The sequence below is a fragment of the Haliaeetus albicilla genome, chromosome 8 (assembly GCF_947461875.1).
Source record: "Haliaeetus albicilla chromosome 8, bHalAlb1.1, whole genome shotgun sequence".
NCBI classification, from domain to species: domain Eukaryota; kingdom Metazoa; phylum Chordata; class Aves; order Accipitriformes; family Accipitridae; genus Haliaeetus; species Haliaeetus albicilla.
The window spans coordinates 4301551-4318487 of record NC_091490.1 but is presented as its reverse complement, the minus strand read 5'-3'; the positions used below and the strand labels follow the sequence as shown (position 1 = coordinate 4318487).

The 16937-nt window shown below is 40.8% G+C and overlaps 1 long non-coding RNA gene across 1 annotated transcript; it reads right to left on the bottom strand.

The window, feature by feature from the left end:
- Positions 1 to 8475: 8475 nt before the first annotated feature.
- Positions 8476 to 12606, bottom strand: LOC138686279 (uncharacterized). The gene is made up of 3 exons (XR_011325614.1): positions 12339 to 12606; positions 10448 to 10541; positions 8476 to 8768 (listed from the first exon to the last, which is right to left on the bottom strand). It is a non-coding gene; the product is annotated as an uncharacterized lncRNA (long non-coding RNA).
- Positions 12607 to 16937: the final 4331 nt, after the last annotated feature.

Genomic DNA, 16937 nt, shown 5'->3' with positions numbered 1-16937 from the left:
TGAGCTGAAGAAAAGGGATTTCATAATTTGTTGAATTCATGGTGACAAAGAGAGGAACTACCAGGGAACTGTTGAAGGTTGTCTCTAATAGAAATCGTGAAGCCATCTGCAATGACGCCTGAACGTTCACATGCTTGGAAAGAACGTAGTGGATATAACCTTCTTGGAGGCACTGGAAGTTGAATGAATCTTGGAGAAATGCAAGAGATTAAAACCACACAAAGCTTTAAAAATTAGTCTAAATTCAAAATCAGCTTATTTCAAAGTTAAACACCAATGTCATCAGCTCTGATTTTGTGGGGGCTTAGCCCCAGAAGCACAGAGATCAATCAGTCCACAGATCCATTTCCCAGAAGAGTGCTGGAAAATGGCTTTGTTGGCTCATTTAAAATTAGCTTGGGTACAGCAGTTATGAATATACTGTGCAGAAAATTGTGCACTGAATGATAAACAAATAGGTTGCTATGATTTGATGCTATTTTAATAGCTGGTGATTAACCAAGTGAATGCCATTTGGTCTGGCATGATTTGCCAAATGGTTCCTCTCTCCTACCGTCCAGGCAGTTATAAGGTAGTCCCCCATACAACCATGCACTATTACCATATTAAATGCTGTTGAAACATTTTTTAGAGGAATAGTAGCATATTATATGGTATATACTCACTTATATCAATCCCAGCATTACTCTTCTTGTAGTCAGCTGAAGGAAGAGCTTTTTCCAGCAAGCCATACTGAGGTCTTGTCTTTGATGTGAAGTTAGGGTCTCTGGGGTCTTCTTCATCAGAAACATTGAGATACTTCAAAGAGATACATGCTTAGGATACCCCATTCACCCCAAAAGCATCTACTGAGACAAAACAGATTAACATGATTCTAACTAGTCTGGACAAAACGCTTGCTTGCCTTGGTTATGAAGAATGGGTCATCTGATGAAGGCAAGAGGTTGCCATACTCCCATAACAGCTCAATTTTTCTATGCAGTGGTTTTCTGCTTGAGGACCGCAGAGTGGTGGTTTTTATTACTGAATTCATTGAGACTGAAAGCCTGCAAAGGACAACGCACTACTAATATTAAACCAGAAGCAGAACAGGAAACAAATCCTTATCTGGTTTCTTATTAAGCCCCAAATGGGTTTATTTTGTGTCCACCACCAGTGGAGGCAGAGATCCTTTCCCAGATACCCCCATCCTAGCCACAGAGGTGGTGGCCCTGAGATGTTCATCCTTGCTCTCCACCGGAGATTGCCCCGAGATGATGGGTGCGAGTGCTGTCAGCTCTCAGCCCAGGCAGGGTGAGCGAGGTTAGCAAAGATGCTGCTGCCCAGCCTGGGAACAAAGCTTCTGCATTTCAATAACGGCAGCTACAGCAGAGCTCATCCTGCTCTGTATTAATGAGTTAGAGAGATGCATTACTAAGTCCACTTTATTATTTTATGTCTAAATCTTGTTTTATCTGTATTACTTGGAATTTTGCTTTTTAAATTTTTTTAATATGGGTTATTTTTATGAGAGAACACTAATTGGCACCTCAGCGCTGACAGAAGTATGTCTCAGGTGTACAGGGCCAATGCCTCGTTGCGTCCCCTCAGGGTGCATTAATTAGCACTACTGCACTGGCTCATATCGCTGCCCAGTTCTATCTAATGCCAGAGGTTAAACTGTCCCCTGACTGTGTCACCAATTTAAACTCGGAATAGCTCTTCATATGCACAATGCATGTTAGTATTGCTCTTATCAGGGTGCTGATACTGAACAAATGAATTTGAGTGAGATCGCAGAGATTTGCCTTTGCTCCAGCATTAGCTTTCTTTTACTTTACTATTTTTTAACTAGTCATTTACTCTGTACCACACCTCAATAAAAAAGAGAAAGAAAAATATTAACATTTAATGTAAAAATTCCCACTTCCTTGAAAAATGGATTAAAGAAAATAAAAAAAGGATGGTTAAAAGAGTTTCTTACTCAGTAATTTTAATGATCCTCACTTAAACTTCTCCAGGTCCTTTACAAATTACTCAGACCCAATGTTACAAAATGTTTTAGCATGGATATTGTTCTGTGCAGGCAGTTGGGGATCTTCTTCTGTACTTCAAAAAAAAGTGCAGGTTAAAATGCTTTGCTGAATTGCACAGACCAGCAGAGTAATTTTTGTCCCTATTTTGTGAAAGATGAAATGGGGACATGGGAGGTTTTAATGTCAATGTTATCAGAAGACTCCACAAATTGTGGTTTCTTCCACCTTTTGGGACTGACTGTCAGCAGCACTGGGCAACACCACCTTCTTCTGCTCCTCTGGCCAGACAATGCTTCCTTCTTCCCCAGACAAGCACCATTCCTGCCTTATCGGAGAAATTTGCATTTCATTTCTCCGTTACATGAGATAGCTGTGTTGTGTGGCTGCACAAAGAGGGGCTTTGTCTCCTAACCAAAGGCAGGCAAATAACTAGCTATTGAAATTTAAAAGGAAAGGAATAATGTGACAAAATGCCACGTTGCTGGAATGCTTCTGCTCACGAGTGTGCCTGCACAGATGGAGCAGAGCCTTGTCACCAGTGACCTTGTTCGCTCTTCCGCACCAGTTGCATTTTCCAAGTTCCTTCTCCTACTGTAGCTCCGGACCTTCCCTTCTCTGTGGTATTGCAACTTGCCAGCACACATCTCTGAAAGGGAGGTCTTGAGCAAATCATTTAAAAGGGGGGAAAAAAAAAAATCACACAGGAATATTATATCACATTGATATGCCAAATCAAGCTATCTCTGTGTTGTTGTAGCATGATTGTATCACCTGCCCTTCAATGACTGGCAATTTCAGGCTGCCTCACCGTCACAGACAGATGCTCCAGTGCTACCAAACCACAATATTGAATCATCTGGTCCCATCCAGCATTTCAAAATCAGCCATTCATAACAGGATTTTTGTAATGCCATTTTTGTAAGAAATTGGGATTAGAGAACTCTTTCATAATTTCTGAATCATTAACTACAGTAAACATGAATCCAAATGACAAAACGGATCGTAAGACACCCAGAACATTGGGAGTTTATTGACATCTCCCAAAAGTTCAGGCACAGCAGCTAAACAAGCTGTTGTGACCTGCACTGGCAGAAGAGACACAGTGGGGCATGAGCTAGCCAAGGTGTAAGACCACAGAGGAGCTCAGGATATATTTTCTACTTATTAGCATGTACTGATGCTTATGCTGCCTCAGTGTTATCTGTGATGGCATTTGCAACTATGCTTGCCTCACGCTGGTATAAGACATTACTGCTTGCACTGATAAATCCATTTGGTCCATTTCTATTCTCATTTATGCTTTCTCTCTTCTCGTCCATCCTGCTCAGTGTCTGGGATCTTGGTGTCTCGATGTTTGGCAATTACAGTAAGCCTAGATTACATTTCTTCCTGTTGGGTTGCAGCAGGGAAAGGGTGAGATGCCACCACAGAGGGGTTTGCGACAAGTCCTCAGCTACGAGCGTGTTGTGCAGAGGATGGGGATGCAGCCCGTGACCCCATCAGCACTGGCACGCTCCAGTGCCACTGAACCACCGTTCATAATCACCTGCGCTCATCAGGGCACTTCCAGGGCTGCTCTACATCCCTCCGCTGTGCCTCACCTCTGGTGGGTAGCAATGAATACAAATAGCTACGAATACATGGACTCGAACAGCCTTACAGCAGGAGAGCATCTGCATGGGGAGCTCAGCACTCAGCCCCCCCTTGTGCCCTGCCCAGCGCAGCGAGGAAGGAGAGACAACATGTCACACCAGGTCCCCAGTATTCCTCATTTTTGCTCTAAGAGCTCCTTTAAAAGTCAGATTAAAAAGCGTCAAACCAGGAGAATTATTCTCAAACATTGAGCCCAGTCTTAACCAGGTAAACTACTTCAGCCTGCAGCATAAGCAAAGACTGCGGGATCACACAAATTGTAATTAACTTGCTAAAGTAGTCATAACTGTGTGTATTGCAGTGCAGGGCTACTCTGGCTTTAATGATTTCAAATATTTTGAGAAGTAAACTGAAAACACTTAGTCAAATTAAGTGTTTTCTTTAAGCTGTCAGCATTGCAAGCATTGCCAAGATGAACAGGATAAATTGGATTAGATGCAGTCTATACGCTTCGAATCCTAACGGCAAAGGATCCAAAATGTAAAGTAGTCCGCAAAGGCAAAGCAAATATTATATATTGTCTGTAGAGCAGCAGCAGATCTCAGTTTACTGATTAGCCAAATAGTTTGAAATAGCATGACTCATCTCTAGAGAAGCAGAGTGTTGCTGCTGGCTCCCATGCAACCCGGTTTGTGACAGTGTGACAGTCTCCGCCTGCTAAATGATGGGTTTTACAACTGGGGAAACAGCATGGTTTTCCTTCAACCCAGAATAAGTTCTGCCACTGCAGTCTGGCCCAAAACAACGCAGGCTTAAATACAGACTTAAAAAAATATATGCAGGTGTTAATTTAGGTTAAATACGAAAGGGAAATCATGTTACACAAGGTACCCACGTGAGTCTTGGGCCACTGGTTATCAATGGGCGGGGATGCAGCATTCAGGTTATAAAGTGGGAGAGCACTATGGGGTGGTAGAGGTGGATGAAGAGCTTTATCAAGACAGCAACACTGCACTTGTTCCTTCGTCGGAGACAGAGCAAAGGTGTCTGCACGAGGACGATGCCCTAGGGAGGAGCAGAGGGCTCCAGTCCCGAAATCACGCTCAGAAGGAACATGCAAACCAATTCAAGAGCTGGAAACAGAGCTAAAAACCTGGGGGTTGTGGGGAGTTCATTGGTAGTGGGAGGGATAATCACAGCTAAAGTTTTGAAGGGAGCACCCAGAGATCCAACTGTCACCTTCTGTCCCCTCCAGTCATCAGTAGTCAGGACATAAAGCCCTTTTCACAGACAGACTATGCTCCAATTTAGAAGGTTCTTGCCTCCATTTGAGACCTACTCAGAATCTTTTTCCTCCACTGGACAGAAACCATCCTTTAATTGCTAGCCTGAATTTTCTCACGGTGGTTAAAATCTGTTTGGTTTTGTGCCAATATTGCCTATTAGCCTAAATAGTTTAGGTTTTATTTGCCCCCTCTGTTTATTCCCTCGGGATACTTGGAGGTAACTCTATCTCCCTTTCAGGCTTTGTTTTGCTGAGTTCAATAAGCTAAACTCTTAATCCTCTCTAATGATAGACTGTCCATTCTTGTGATCTTGCTGTTCATTTTTCTCTATGCTTGTTTTGGTTTGACTTTGTCTTTCTGGATCTTGCATGTCCAGATGATGCCTGCCCAGTGCTCTGCAACAGCTAATGCTTAATTCATGCTGGAAATTCATGACTGATTGGAGATAATAGCACTAAGCACCTCGGAGTTAAGGCTAAAGGGTCTCCAAGTTGCTTTGCTCAACCCACCCCTTTACCCTCATTCACCAGCTCCTAAAACTGCAAAAAATTGGTCAATGTCTTGGAAAATTAAAGTCAATGGCAAAATCAGGAATAAACCCCAAATAAGCCATTTACTTCAGCCACATGAATACAAATATCAAACAAGAGTATCTAAAACATCAACAAATTATGATAAGTAGCTAAAACACAGAAGTTGTCATCACCATGTCTGGACAGAATTTTGACAAGTCCTCAGATAAATCTTCTCCATCTCCTTTTTCCACAGAAAGTTGGTATTTTGAACAGAAATTCTCAAGTCAAAAGATATACATCAATTTTTAGTTCTAGCAAAAAAAAAAAATAAAACTAGACATACAAAGCAGATGCTTTTCACTAAAGCTCTTTTACATAAAAGCCTATTCTTTCATCGTGAAATTGTTTAAAAAAATTTTCTGAACAGTTCTAAACAGTAGTGGTAAATATGGTTCCCAGTGGAGACAGACTACAGGTGTATGTTAGCATCTGTTCATCTGACAGTGTACAAATCCCTTAAAAATAATAAAAGGCTTCTGTTTAGTTAGGGAGTGCCACCAAGCATTATAGAGGGATCAGCTTCAAAGTTCAGCTTTAAAAATGTACTGTATTAAAATAAGAAATATCAGTTATGTAAGGAAACATGTTTGCATGTAGCATTCAATCCTGTAACTTGAGCAGGTCTCAGTGCTGTATCAGAGTGACTTTTTATCGTGCCCAGAATCAACTACATCTTTAAGAAAAAAAAAAAAAAAAAAAAAAAGAGCTCTAAGAAAACCAAAGGGATATCATGATTCGAATATGTTTTAGAGGATCCAAGAGGCAAAGACCCAACTTCCACAAATGCTCGATGCAGCTGGTCTCAAGGCAGATATATATTATTTAAGAACAACTAGGAGGTACCTACTTACAAAAGACATACCCACCAGGAGCAGTATGCAGACAGCACTGGCAGTGATTAGAAAGTCTACCCTGCCTATGGGGTGAGTAACTGTGCTGCTGGGAGAAAGAGCAGAGCAGCAAGGAAAGCTCTTTCCTATCTCAGAAGATGCTGCCATTGCAGGTGGGGAAAAAAACCCTAGAAACAGGCAGAGAAGGGAAGAAGCAGGTTTTGAACTTGAAAGAAAGATTAGCATGTTGAAGTAGAGCTCTTCTCCATGCCAATGGCTTGAACAATAATCTAAGTTTGATAATAAGTTTGATATCTCTACTACAGTGGAGTAGTTGTTGTGGTAGAGAACTGAATGATAACAGGTCTGGACAAGACACCTCCAAAATACCAACAAACAGGCTGTTTCTTTTTTCTCCCCTGTATAATGAATGCATTTTACAAGATGATTGTCTTTTAATGCTCTTTGATTTCTCCAAGCATACATGAGAAGAGGAGCAGGGAGAAACTGTCTCATGTTCCCTTGTGTATTTAAGCACAGTTTCAAAGTAAAGTCAGGAAAGTTTAATGGCGAAGAAATTGCCCAGAAAAATACATTTAAATAATGGCTCCACTTAAGATAACAAGGATGCTAGGGCAACAGGAGTTGCAGGAATTTATTCCAGGTAATTCAGTGCAGCAGCCAGAGGGGTCTAGGGTGCAGTCCTGCAAATCTAAATGGTCTGAAATCACTCCCCAAAACAGACTATTTAGTATTTGTTTAGGATGCCTGTGCAGTAAGTGACAGCGTTATGTCTTTGCAGGGTTGTGCATGCAAACCCAACAAAGACAAGGTGAGTAAATACAACTATCTGACCCACAGACAGGAGCATTTCTGCAACACAAACTACTGAGTTACAAGTCTTAAAATAAAATATACTCATTATATTTTTAAATTACTCTGTAAGACTACTAAATGCTATGTTTGTGATAATGAAAAAGGAAGAAAGAGGGGCAACATTTAAAGAGAGTAGCTTGAATTCAGATTTTCCTTTCTAAATGTCTGCCAAAAGTCCCAACTGAAATTAAGACAATCTTTCATTAAACTTACTTTAATAAATCTAAAAATATAATGTTAAAGCAGTACCTTTAGGCCAAACTTTTCTAGAAAGTCCAGCTATTTAATAGGATGATGTGACCCAAAATACTGGTCTTTGAAGGGATAAAAATCAGCTTTTGACAACTATAGCTGCTTCTGCAGCTGCAGGGAGAACATTTTCTTCATGTCAATTTATATTTCATTTCCTTCAGCTCAATAGCTGATTCATTCAAGTTCAGACACTGACGAGGAGCTGAGACACAGGAATGTTTGCTTTCTCTCTCCAATGATGAGAGCACACCAACTTTAACGCATGATCCACTACTTCTAAATCCTTGAGGGACAAATGGTGACAAAACCATCAGATTGATTAACTTGGGTCATTTTTCCTTTGTCAATAATTTATCAGGTTTTAAAATACAAGATATTTACTTTTATTTTGTGATACATCTAGCAAATTTCACACAGCTTGAGCTAGCAAATAAAATGCCTTCATAAAGCTAGTGGTTTGTGATTTTGCTTCAATTACAATTTTCATCCCAAAGCACTTTGTCACAAATCACAAATGAAAAAAATCATCAGAGTAATTGGAAACATCAAGCAGCATATCCTAAAATGATACAGGGCAAACAGAGACAGGTGAAAGTCCGAATATCACTGGGGAGACAACAGAGGTTCTGCAGCTTTCACAGGTCCTAGTGATTTAAGTTACAACCTCTTGCTCAATCCCTTTTGGTTGAGTTGGAGTTTAAGCCTTTTAGAGAGAAGTATGAGATGATTTATTAAAGGGGATCTACTGCCTCCTACTATTTTCTCTACAGACCTAGACAGCTTCTTAATGTGTATTAGGTTACATTATTATGTGTATATGCAATGCATTACCTGCCTGTTCCCCACAAACAAGTACCAAATGTCCTGTCCTGCTGGTGACCAGCGAGACTGAACCTCTCCCAAGCAACTTAACTCCATGCTACAAATGCAGAACAAGTTTTAAAACACACTATTTAAATCAAAACTAAGATGCCTGACAATTTTAATCACTTTTGATTCAATTAATTCTCATAAATAAGGAGGAAAAAAAAAAAGAAATGAGAGAAAGACAGGTCAAACACTGCCAGAAAGATGAAAAGTTTATCCTACCAGTATGCACATAGGAGAAGCACCTTCAGACTGCAATCAACTGGGAAAATTGATGCACCACGACTCTTGTCTTTTGTGTCATCCCACATGTCAGAGCCTAGACAGTCGCGTACGTCAGCTCTGTGCCAACACCTTCAGCAGCCATTGCACAGAGGTGCTCAAGAGATGTTTCTGGTCAATCCTCCCCCCAGATACTCATCCCTGCCTGCAATCCCTGCTGCAACTCAGGGTCTCGCTGCTCGCCCACGTAATCTGGACAGAATAGGAAGGGAAGATAAGGGAGAGATTATTTCCAAGTGTAAGTCAAAATTAAGCAAAAATACTATTTGTCTTCACATTCTAGCAGCAAGCTGCCTCTCCCCGCAACAGCAATGTGGGACCTGTGTTACAAACAAGTCATCTTGACTGGTACCCTTAAAAAGACACCATATTTAGAGTCATTTATACTCACAGACCTTTATTTGATTATCATGGTCAATCGATCAGTGCCTGTTTTTATCCCTCTGGTGTACAAATGCCTGTCAGAAAGTAGACAGCGCACTAATTTTGCATTATTAAGCATGTTCACCTGTGGTTTCTAGTCATGCTCAATTTTATTTGCAGTCACGCTGAATTTTATTACCCATTTATTTTTTTCCTATCAGCCAAGACAAAGATATTGTACCATCAAGTGAGAGTCAGCTTTCCAGAGAGAATTCCGGTTTTTCATTACATTTTCGGGGTCCGCAGATAGCTAGAGAATGAAATAGTTCAGCAAAAGACAAAAGCATTCAGCCAAAGTATTTCATGGGACTTAAAATTTAGGTATTGAATGCTTATGTTGTTGTTTACAAGCCTGATCAGTCCATAGTCATCTTGGCACACCACGGCTACGGACTCCTACCAGGGAAAGGAGAGTTCATAAGGAAATCAACGGAGATGCAGCTGGTGAAGCTACAGATCAGTGATGCCTGAACCCACCGAGAAGAATGTGAACACAAACCATCCACAGAAACATTCAAAAGAAAAATGTTTCTGTTTTCACCAAAAATCACGTTGTATATCCCTGCCATAAAATAGATGAAGATTTTCCCTGCGTGAACTGGAATTGTGCCCTACAGCATTCCCCGTTCCCTGCGTCCCCAGGTGCCACACCAGAGCATGGGCCACTTTCTGATCCTACAAGTGAAATCTCAGTTATAAATAGCATTAATTAAAGAATCAGAGTCATGGTATGCAACCAGGCATCACTGATTGCCCTGGTCCTGCATGGCCTGCACAGAGCAAAAACTGCCCTGAATTACCCAGGCTTCAAATACAACCTCTAGGAAAAGGCGCATTTGAAAAACAGTACGATGACAAGGTTTATGGAAATAGCAGCAGACATTTCTCTGTATGCACATAATTTCAAAAGGTCTGTAGTTAAAGAAAATAATAGGGGATGGCAAAACCCCCAGCCTTTTCCAGTTTTGTCTACATGCTAACTCCCAGTCTTGCAAATGCTTAGACTCCTGGTTCACCTCTATAAACAGGGCTTTTCAAATTGCCTGCGTTCTACCCCAAATCCTGCAGCCAGTCATTCCTGCTGGCGGGTTTCCAGCAGCCCCCAAGTTGAGAGGGGTCTCGGTTTTACTACTGACTAGTCACCAGCTGAAACTTAGACCATATGAATGGGGCCCCATCTGACAGCCTTATTAACACAAATGATTTTTATTCTGCATGCCTGGGTAAGCCATGGGCACATGCCTGCAAGATCAAGGCCTTAGTCATTAATAACTTCGGCAATCGTTTCACCTAGAAGCCACACTCTGTCTACACAGAAATCTTTCCGGGAATCTGGTAAAAAGATTGATGAAAATTAAACATCTACTTAGTGAAGCTGAAGTAACCAATATATGATTAATACTTTCCAATTATATTTCAGTACAGTACATTGCTGAGTTTGTTATTACCTGCACTCTTAACACTCCATCTGCAGTGTTAAATCCATCTGTTGCTGAAAATATGACTATATCTTCAAGGGTTTCTGAATCATCATGCTGGTACCTTTTAACATAATTATAATGAAGAGCGATATTCATTATCCAGCGGAAATTAGAAACCTATAAATATGAGGGGAGGGGAGCAAGGGAAGAACTGAGGTCCAGCATTGCCCACTTTCTCAATTGATCATGTTGGCTGCTCCCACTTAAAATATTGCTCTGGGGTCTGGATTTAGCACCATCAGTCCCACTGGTTTCACTGGTGCTTCACTAACACCAACCATGGGGACCCGGTCCCTCAGCTTTATTCTGCCAGATGGAGGTGGGCAAGAGAAGTGGCTTCATGATTGACATCCCCATGAGGGTATGGCGACAGCAAAAACCTAGAGAGAGTACACCATAGCCAAAGCTTCTGGTGGGGCAGGACATCAAACCTTGGGAAGTCCTCACCTCTGTGAGGAGGAATGGCTGTGCTGAACCAGGTCTCCATACCACGTGGGTTGTCACCCAGCTGAGATGGCAAGAGAAAAGCTGCAGTCATTTCTACCTTTGAGAAGTACTTAAAGTAGAGGGTGCTGTTTCTAAACACTTGGTTAAATTGACAGAATAAATGTATCATAATTTTACACATATATCTTAGATGTAAAAAAAGAAACCCTCTTTAATACAGCAACAGCTGGTTTAAATGTGCCTGCAGGTAACAGAAGGGAAAGCTTATGCTACAGTCTTCCCTGATCTCTGCCCTCCTCCACCTCCTTCCCTCTGACCTGTTAGGATTCCTCCTCACAAAATCAGAAGGCTCCTTTTTAAAACAGGGGTTTTTTTTAAAATACGAATTATCAGACACCATTACACAGTTATGGGTAAGATACAGGCTTTACTTTCCTCCCCAAATCCCACAGCAGAGTATCTATTTTTGAAACTCTGGGTAGTAATCAGGGACAGACACTTTTAAAGGAAGAACCCAAATTCAGCAACTGGTTTTAAAAGCCTGCAAAAACAAAGCCCTTTCCACCATGGCAAGTACATGCAGATCAATGAAATCAGACAGAGGAAGTTTCTTATTTAGAAAAAACTTTCAGATTCTCACGGGAGCATGAAGCAGGGTTTTACTTTGCTGCAGCCAGAGGGACCCTGTGAGGATCCGACTGCTCCACTGGCAAACCTGCCTGCTCTTTGGGGCTGGAAAAGGTCCTCTGATGCTAAGCAAGTGTGCCTGCACTTTTGGAATAGGAGGACTCTTCCTCCCCCAGGTTCTGCCCTGTGGATTTAAAAGCTTGAAATGCATGTCAGCAGATCCAAAGGCTCTGCAAGTCTCTCATTTAGAGCTTAACAGGACTGCCTGGAGTCTAACTGGCACAAGTAAACATTTCCAGCCTTCTGATGAAAAGCTTGTACTTAAAAGGATGTGGAGTCCAACCTGCAAGACTAAAATTTGATGAAAGATCATTCAAACTACCAAGTGAGCCACAACATTTTTGACCTGCCACCGTGAATCAAAGCAGCAAGTAGAAAACCAGCTTAACGATATATTTCTTCCCATCATACTGCAGATAAAATACAGCCCACTCCGTTGAGTAAAACTGTAAGCAGATAATGTGCTGTTTAGTTGACCTCTCTTGGCCTCTAAGTCCAGTGGGAATTAAAAGCTTTCTTAATTTGCCTGCCCCACAAGGGTTTTATGCCTCTACATCCCAGTACTGCCATCCTCTATCAGATGATGAGGATAGCCTGGGGCCCTTAGGAGACCACAGACTGTCCACAGTGCATAAGCTTGTGAAAAATGTTATCGCTTTCTTCAGAGAAATTCCTGCCTCCTGGTTTAAAAGATGGACAAAAACAACAAGGAGGAAAAGGCTACCTGCTTCTGTCCAAGGCTGTTGAGTCAGAAGTGAAGTTGCTGCGACTGCTCAGCAATACAAGAGCACAAAGATGCTTTTCTCTTTGACGTGAAAAGCAGAGGGTGTGGGGGGTGTTACCCCACTGTGGTAGTTTTTGAGGCTTATGGATTACTGGAAACAATCTTTCTCGTATCTAAAAGAAATCCACAGGGTTAATAGCCAGAGGCACACAGTTAAAATGGGAGTATGAGAAAGACAAGAACAAGCAAAAAACCCACTGTAGATGAATTGCAATACTTCTACAGAAGAGAAAATGGGCTCAGAGTTTTAAAAAAAATCCTCCAAAAAAGCATAGCAATTAAAGCTACTGAGCTCACTGAAGAAGCTTCAGTATCGCTTTCCTTTTACCAAGCTTTTATTGTTATTCTTTGGAATATAATTGGTGATCATTTTCTATTTGGAGTCTAACACAAATCTTACATGTTACTAGAGCTACTTGGAAAAAAACGAATAGGTTTAGCTTTATTTCTTCCCATAAACAATTTGCTATTGGAAGCAATGAAGTATCTTGAATGCCTCCAAGACTTCAACCGCCTATTACAATTTCCCAAATAATCCTCTCATGTGGTTGTATGTTCTTCACTACAAGTATACTCTCACTTCTTTTCTGCTTTCCTACTGTTCTGGAGAAATTGGTCTTAGGGCAGAGTTTAACCATTTAGCATAAGAATATAGCCTTAAGCATTACAGGCTTTACACAGCATACTTAAAATTCTCTCTCCTCAAATGTTCATTTAATACTGGCATGAATTTTGCTGATCCCCTTAACGTACCTGGATTTTAGTATTTGCTAAAACACTTACAAAGAATGCATGCACACATACAAACACCAGATGGAATAAATTTGATGAATAATTTGCATTGGTGTAGAAAATGCCTGCCTGGCTACTTTCAAGGAATGCAAGCACCTTGAACAAGCTTTACGCTCTGACTTTAGCAGGGACTTGCTTACCAAACCGTACATAAAAGAACATTTTAAAACCATAGGAAGAAGTAAGGCAATAAATGTGTGGAACAAGCTGCATAGCTTATTATACAACAAAGGAATTGGCAAACCTGGATTTTTCGAGCAATGTCATGAAAAGATCTCACTACGGCAGAAAACACTTCATACAGTGAACTTTCCTGCCAGATGTGTCAAAGTGCTGGCAGGGAACAGAAACAACAGCATCATGTACAGCTCACCATTTTAATTTTCTAGTGAATGATGTGAGATGTGGGGTTTGACTGGTTTGGCACAGAAACTGCAAATCTCTTACTCTGCAGAGAGTCGGGAGTGAGCACAACTGTCGCCGTCTGCCATGGTGAACATGCAGCCAGGAGCTTATGCAGGTCTTTGAAATATATAGCTTGTCCATTATCAAAAAGAAAAAACGCTTACATTGTTGGAAAGCACTGGTGTCCACACAGGAAAAATTTCAGTGAAACACCAAGAAAATCAGTGATTTTGGCCCCCTTTCGCAAGGATCGTAGAGGAGGTTTCAAGTATATGAACTGATGGGGAACGTTGCTCTCTGCAGTGAGGTTGCACAATGTTCAACTCCCCCTGAAAACAGTCTGAAGTGGGATTGAGAAGGTGATGCCAGACTTGTGTCCAGGCCTAAATTTCTACTTTTGTGCTCTTGTTTGATGGACTTTAATGTAAAAATTTAGATTCCAATAAGCATCATTTGTTCTTATGTCTCTCCCAACATCTGTTTATCAAAGCAGAGATATTTAAAAAACGGTTATAATGATTGCAAATGATGTCAGGTGCTCTTCTTTACCTGAAAGATGTCAGGTCAGGGGTAGCAGGACTTGTTTTGTTTGGTTGGTTTTTAGGTTGTAAAAATTAGCTTTCCCACACTGTAAAAATCTTTAAAAGGGAAAAATAAATGTTAGATCTTTTCCCTATCACCTTATAAAGTGTAATTCAGCTCGGCAAAGTACTAACAGCACACGGAAGTTAATTGTCTGGAGATTGGGTGTCTGGAGAGCGGAGTTGATGCCTTGTGATGGTGCAAGTTTCTTTGACAACAAGTTGTGAAGTTCCAGGCTTCCTCTGGCTCATGTAACATGAGCCATCAGTCTTGAAGACGGCTGAAAAATGTGGAGAACCAGCATACGGTATCTGACCACTGACTGATCCCACTCTGCTGCTACCAGCTCAGCTCTCAGCTCATCAATTCATAAAAATTCTCTTTCAGTGTTGTTTTTCCACTGTCCTGACATTTCTATTCATTTTCTATATTTAAGTGTTCCAAAGAAACAAACAAATTGATTCAGCATACCTAAAGAAAAGAAGAAAAAAAAGGTCAATTGGTCTTTTTGCTTTTGCGCTCACCTGTTTTAATACTGGTGAAAACCCAGAGCAGCTCTGTTGATTTTAATCAAGTTATTCATGTAAATCAGGAACTGGACATATGAAGCATTATGTTATTACAGATGAGTGGCTTCAGCCATCTTATTCTTGCACAGTTTCCTACTATGAGGTATTCTTCTGCATGGCTTTCAAATATTTTGAATGCTATGTCACTGTTTTTTGTCCAAAAAAAAAAAAAAAAAAAAAAAAAAAGAAGAACATACTTACTTGAGCATCAAAGATTAGGAGGTTCCTGACTATCAGATAAAACGAACTCAAATGAGTCCTGGAAAATCTCCTTTCCAAAGTGATGATGGTAAACAAGGCTGTAGAAGAGATCCCTTTGCAAGCATATTGACACAGGGATATCTTAAAAATACAAAATACATCACAGATCATTTTAGGTAGTCATTTGCTATTTTTCTCTTCTCCCATTAGTCCTCTATTAATTCAAGCCCAAGGTAACCTCATTCATCACAGCACAGGGCCAACAGCTGTTAGGCATTGTTAGCTGGTGTAGACAACTTACTCCCACACTCCCAAACATTAGTCGCTCCATTACTGAGCAGTACCAGGAGACTGTCACCTCCACAGGCTGCAGCACCCTGCCTGGCCTATCTGCAATGGATTCCTTGATAACCTCTCCGGCACTTGTTGGCTCAGTTATTCTAGAGAGCGTATAATCATCACTTGAATAAAAATCAGAAAATATCAGCATAGGTGTTTCAGTAAGAACCATCTCCCCTTTTGCAAGCTTGAAGGTGACACTGCTCACCAGGAACAGTAAGCTGTCATCTTTGGGTGGGATGGCAATGGGAAACCATTACCAGTGCCTAACACTTTGGCTTCCATCAAATATTCTTAAAACAGCCTAATCCTTGGTTGTGTCACTATCATCATGCTGGTAATAGGCAGCAGCATCCTTGATGTTTTTGAACTGTGCACTTGAAGCTTTTGCCTCCTGTTATATAAATGCAGGAAGGAAGTTACCATGTGCTCTTTCTATCAACATAAATTACCAATAACATTTTCACATTTAAGCAGATGAGACACACGTCTTCTGTTCACCGTGTAAAGGCTGGATCCACTTAAAACCAACAGGAGCCTTTTCATTCACTTCAGTGAACTTTAGATCACGTTCCAAAGAAATGACATGATTATTTTTTCACCCTCAGATATACATTGGGCTGGTCTTAGTAACCAGCCTGAAGTCTGCATACTCTCACTGCAGAAATTGCAAAAGATGAAAATATTTTGGTTTTTTCAAAGAATTTCTGTTATTTTTTCTAGAATACATGCAAAAGAATCAAACCTTGCTTAGGAAAATTATGAGGATAAGTTTTACAAGGAAATTGTGCCTATATTTTGTAGGCATTGCATTGCATCCCATAGTTCAGCTCACCTCTGACACAACATACCCCGCACTGTGATCCATCCATGTTGGGGACCTTCCATCACCAAGACCTGGACAGCATTCGGGTTGTCATTTTCAGCAGTTTGTAGAGTATCCTGCATAATAGGGCACAACCGTCCTGCAAAGCCCAGCCCTACGATACACATATATATTACAATTGATGACTGATCATAAGAATTAGCATTACTCCTCACAAAGAGGTACATAGCAAAATACAAGATGCTAAAACCTCTCTTACATTCAATTTAAGCAGCTGATTTGGGGAAGGGAGGTTTTATAATGTTTATTTGAGCCTGGAGGAACTATCCTGTTACCACACCAATAAATATTGAGTCTAATACCACAACACTTTCCCGTACCAAGGGAATTCTCATGGTGCTTGTGTCTGCAGCAGATGAGGAAAAGCGACAGCGTTCCCCATTTAGCAGCCTGCTTGCTGCATGCCAGGTCTGCACGAGCCTTGGGTCCTTCCAGACCAATACGTTAACCAGGTGATTTGACCTTTAGAGTAGAAACATAATTCAAAACCAGAAATAAACAAAAAAATATGTGCAACCAGCCCCCAAACTGGTGGATTTCAAAACATAGATGTTTTTTTCATTTCTGCCTTTTTAATCATCTTATTGTGACTTGGAAAAGGTGCAAGATTAGTGTAACAGTAAAGGAGAGGAAAATTTCTTTAAAAATTACAAGCCAGAAAACAGAAAAGCACTGAACTATTCCCCTTCTCTCCCCAACTGATATCTTCTCCAAGTACATTTCCACCTTAAATTTAAGCAGAGGGTATAGATTTTCATAAAAAAT